Below are 5,526 nucleotides of genomic sequence, written 5' to 3' on the forward strand. Positions count from 1 at the left end.
TACCGACCCCAAACTCGTCACTTGCACTCTGACAGATGTAACGCGGTCACACTCTTCACTTCAGTGAGATGAAAGCCGGGAGCGATTTCACGGTCGAATGCAATGGCGAAGAAAACTCATTCCAAGATATTGCAGGTCATTGAGGTGCCTTTAAATTCCTGATTGTTTGAACTGAACGTCTTCCCAAAGCGTTTGAGATTCAGGTGGAGCGATTTGGGGACTTCTTTTCCATCTTTGCAAAAGTTTCAACCGCAGGTCAAAATCAAAAGACGAGGGCGGAATGAGACGCCTTCCTGAAATTTGAGAACCAGGGAAGCAGACTTCAGAGCAAGGTTCTGTTTATTGAGAAAAAGCAGATACAATATTCATCCCGGAACGATCCAGAATCCGATCAGCTCGAAAAGTAACGGTTACCCCGTGATTTGAACACGCAGCCTTCTGGTGACGCAATAAGTCATGAAGATTGAAGCAGGAAGTTGAAAAGTGGGAATTGATCGATTCAGTGAGTGGGCAAAACTGCGGCAAATATAGTTCAATGTGGGGGAGAGCGAGGTCATCCAATTTAAATCTAAGAAAGGTAAATCAGAATGTTTTCTAAATGGTGAGAAACTGGGAACTGTGGAGGAGCAGAGAGATTTAGTGGTCCAAGTACAGAAAGAGGTACCAACTAGCGTTCAGGTACAGAAATTAATTAAAATATCTAATGGACCGTCAGTACGGCCGGTTAACTCATTTGCTCAGAGTGTGTTGTAACGCCTTAATCACGGATTCGATTCTTGTAATTTACTTTATTTATTTCGTCTTTTTGTAACTTTCAAAATCGAAGCTTTACAAAAAAATATATCAAGACAGATTCGAGGGGACAGTTTTTTGAATAACATCCATTCTCACTTTGCCCCTGGACCGGAGAAACACGTCTTTCTTTTTACTCGTTTTTTTGGCAACTGTCCCTGTGGTGCAATGACTAGTATGTTGGACTTCAACTTGTTTTGTTTGATAAGCCATTCAAAGGTTGTGGATTCGAGTTGCAACGGCGTTGGATTTTAGTTCGGGAGCTGGGAAGTGAAATTTTGCAGCAAAACCGCAACAGGATCATTAATGTCCGTCAGGGATGTGAAACTGCCCCCGACACTTCATCTTACACAAGTGGCTCCAGTAACACCCGAATTCATGATTCTTAAACCGCTCTGAGCTGGATTGGGGAAACTCTCTCAAGAAGGAGACTCAACATCTGCTCAGACCGAAAGTCAATCTGCTGGACTTCCGGCTCTGTCAGACTGCATGTTCCTTCAGACAGGTTTCTAACTGGACACATGCATCCTGCTGCCGTGGCAGCATTGGTGCTTCAGGGGTCGAATTCTTGCTTGCAGTAATTCTATTCCTGTAAAACTAGCTCCTGAAGTGTAGGATGGAAAGTATCCTGGCTGAGCGGCCTCTGGCGCTGGTTTAAAGCTCCAGTTAAATCCCACGATTTGAAGATGGATCAAAATCATAGTTTGTGTCTACAAAACTGCAGCCTCCCTCCTGTAAACAAGTAATACTAAACATCTCATCTGCTCTTGCAACCGAGTAGTCCGGAGGAACCACATGGCAATTCAGATAATTAAATGAATTTTGGAACACATCAATTGTACCTTCAACTCCGGTCGAAATGTTCCCAAGGAAAAGGATTGTTTGATCTTGCTGAGATTCGAATTAAAAAACCCAGCATTTCCTGAGCCTGCAACTAATATAAGGACTGATTGCGCCGCTGGAGCCCAGTCACTCTGATCACCTGTCCCACTCTGCTGGAAAGAATCTTAAGGTGAGATTTCCTTACCTGTGGAAACGTGTCCGGTCCCCGTGATGAAACTAATATCTGGACTTTCACTTTCAGCTACTTTCACATCCTCTGCTCCATCGCACGACAATCGGGATTTCTGTGAACAAGTCAAAATGGATATTTGCAGAAATTCTGTCAGTGGTAAAATTCAAATCGAGAAACGCACCAAACATTGAAACCAGCGATTTAAACCACGAGCTCACACTTCCACAAAACAAGGCCTGTCTTTAAAGGTCTGTTTAATGATCGAATAAATTAATTGAAGCCATTTGACCGCATTTGCCTCGTGCTGGGGTTGTTCGCCTTAGAGCAGGGAAGGTTCAGAGGAGATTTGATAGAAGTGTTCAAAATCATGAAGAGTTTAGATAAAGTAAACAAAGAGAAGCTGTTTTAATTGGCGGAATGGTCGGGAACCAGAGGACACAGATTTGAGGTGATTGCAAAAGAACAAAAGGCGATATGAGGAAAAACTTAATGACGCAGCGAGTAGTTCTGCTCTGGAATGCGCTGCTTGAAAGGATGGTGGAAGCAGATTCAATCGTGACTTAAAAAAGGAATTTGAAGGGGAAAAATACAGAGCACCGGGAAAGGGCCGGGGAATGGGACGAATTGGATGGCTCTTATATAAAGCCGCCACAGGCTCGATGAGCCGAATTGCCTCCTTCTGTGCTGTAACCATTCTATGATTCGATGGACAGAAGCGGTCTGAATGAATGGGCGATCGGTTGTGGGTCGCAGGGATATTTTTGACTGTTTGTCCGGTTGTGTTCCTGACTGCTCCTTGTTCTCGGATTATGGTTTTCATTTTGGCCGTTTCACTGTTTGATATGTGAGAGGTCCCCAGTTCAAATCCCAGAACCCTCCTGTTTCACTATTTCCAGTGAGGATTCACTCATTTCTTTCTCACATCTTTTCAGCGTTGCAGAAAGCAGCATTGATTTAATTCTCGAGCATGTTTGAGTTCCAGAGGCCAGAATGCAGCCGGTTTATCGACGCAACACACACGGAGAAAGTAAAATGCCTCATGGCGGTGTGCAGATTGAAACTGAAGGTGAATTTATCCCAATTCAGGCGATCTCAGAGGTGCAGAACAAAAATGCGCCTTAATTGGTCGGGAAAACGAACCCTGTTCCCTCGCGTGGTAAGTGTAAATTCTACCAGTGAAACGGCAACGTTTGCATGGCATCGGGCTCTCTGTGTCCAGTTGGAAACCTGTTTGAAACAACATATAATTTCACAAATCTCCTCTGAGCACCTTGCGCATTCTGATTTACAGCCCTGCATTACTAGCACTCACTGCTTGTGATGGCCGAGTGGCTAAGCCGTTACATCTGAAACTCGACAGGGTCTTTCGGTGATTCATTGGAATCCTGCTCGTGGCGCTATTGTTTAAAGTTTTGTTCAATGCTCAAATAAATATGAACTGGAGATAACGGGCCGCATTTCCTTCTCTCAGACAGATCCTCCACCGCGGCAGAGCCTTTTAATTGGGAGCCCAGTGGTCTCTTGCAAAACTTCAAGGTGCTTGAAGGAAACTTCACAATAATCCACAACTGGAATATTGTGTCCAATTCTGAGCACCGCACTTTAGGAAGGATGTGAAGGCCTTAGAGGTGGCGCAGAAAAGATTTACCGGAATGGTTTCAGGGATGAGGGACTTCAGTTACGTGGATCGACTGCAGAATCTGTGGAGATTTGATAGAAGTGTTCAAAATCATGACGGGTTTAGATAAAGTAAATAAAGAGAAACTGCTCCCGTTGGCGGAAGGGTCGAGAACCAGAGGACGCAGATTTACGGTAGTTGACAAAAGAACCAAAGGCGACATGAGGAAAAACGTTTTAAATCAGCGAATAGTTATAATCTGGAATGCATCTCCTGAAAGGGTGGTGGAAGCGGATTTAATCGTTAATTTCTAAAAGGAATTGGACAAGTATTTGAAGGAAATATATTTGCGGGTCTACAGGGAAAGAACGGGGAAATGGGACGAACTGGATTGCTCTTGAAGAGATCCGGGGCAGGCTCAATGGGCCGAATGGCCTCCTTCTGTGCAGTAACGATTCTATGAGTGTATGATTCCATCTCTCTCAAGCTTCATTTAAAATTCTGCTAACTTGATATTCAGGCTTATTTTCCATACTTTTATCTCTCTATCTCTCCCTGTCTCTGTCCCGCTCTGTTTTCTCCTGATGGACTTCTCAGGCTTCATTGAACGACCCAAGCTCATCGAACCTGCGACACCAACAGAGAACGGTAAAGATCGAAAGAATGAGACGGTAGGAAAAGTAAAGGACCAACCCAGATGATGAATTCGTAGCCAATGTCCACATATTGATGTCTCTTCGTACTCAAAGTGAAATTATCAGTGCTTTTAGCCCAGTATAAAAACAAAGTCTTGTATTTATAAAGCGCTTTTCACGACATCAAGACGTCCCAAAGCGCTTTACAGCCAACGAAGTATTTTTGAAGTGTAGTCACTGTTATACTTGTGGTGGAGTGGATAATCTGCGGATGCCAAGACAGACAATAATGTAGCTACAGAGCAATTAATTCTGCAAAGTCTCACTTGATATTACAACTCGCACATTCGAAACGAATGTGGTAAAGAGAGGCTAATATTGTTGATATGAAATAGTTAATGTACGTCTTCACATTGCCGTACATCGGAATAGAAAAAGTGATAGGATGGGCAGAATGGTGGCCGATCGGCTGTGGGTGGCACAGAATTCTGCATTGGTTGCACCCCTCTGTTATCAGTGGCTCGTTGATCTTGGGGTATGATTCTCGCTTTGGGGATTTGCTGATTGTTATGTGAAAGATCCCGGACGATCCCTGCGGTGTTACCATTTTTAGTTCAAAATCACTAATTGGCTTCTCACGTCTTGTCAGCGGTGTAGTCGGCAGGATTGTCTTAATTCCAGTGCATGGAGGACAGAATGCAGAGGTTCTGTCGACGACAACACACATGAAGAAAGGAAAATGTCACAAGATGGTGTTCAAATCAAAGCTGAATGTCAATGTATCCGAATTCACATGACCTCATGAATGGAGATTGAAAAATGCTCTTTCATTGGGCGGTGATCGAACCCGGGCCTCCCGCGCAGAAAGCAAGAATTTTATTACTGAAATAACAAAGTCCGCACAGCAGCCGGCGGCAGGCGCTAAGTTCGAAACCTGTCCAAAAGAACAGACAGTCTCAGAGTTCTCCTGTCATAACCTTCTTCATTCTCTTCTGCAGCGGTGTCGGATTTGTCGCTTGCAGCTGCGATGACCCAATGATTAAGAAGTTAGACTTGCAATGTGATTTTCCAACCTCGCTTCGACGCAACACACGTGGAGAATAGAAAATGTCTCAAATGGTGCGCAGATTGAAGCTGAGGGCGAATGTCGCACAATTCACGCGATCTTATGAATGGAGAATGAAAATAATCCGAAACGAACCGGAAATCGAACCCCGGTTTCTCACGTGATAAATGAGAATTCTATCACCGAGACAGCAAAGTCAGCACATGAACAAGCTGCAAGTTTCCAGTTGGAAACCTGTCTGAGAGACCAAAGTGTCACAAATCTCGTGTGATAACCCTACGCATTCTGATTTATAGCTGTGCATTATCGATGCGTGCAGCTGCGATGGCCGAGTGGTTAAGGCGTTGGATTTGAAATCCAATGGGGTTTCCCTGCACAGGTTCGAATCCTGTTCGCAGCG

At 44.3% G+C, this 5,526-nt stretch overlaps 1 non-coding gene across 1 annotated transcript; it reads left to right on the forward strand.

Annotated features, from left to right (window-relative positions):
* Positions 1-5,444: 5,444 nt before the first annotated feature.
* On the forward strand, positions 5,445-5,526 carry trnas-uga (transfer RNA serine (anticodon UGA)). The gene has a single exon. It is a non-coding gene; the product is annotated as a tRNA-Ser (tRNA).

Source organism: Heptranchias perlo, chromosome 20 (assembly GCF_035084215.1).
Source record: "Heptranchias perlo isolate sHepPer1 chromosome 20, sHepPer1.hap1, whole genome shotgun sequence".
Taxonomy (NCBI): Eukaryota; Metazoa; Chordata; class Chondrichthyes; order Hexanchiformes; family Hexanchidae; genus Heptranchias; species Heptranchias perlo.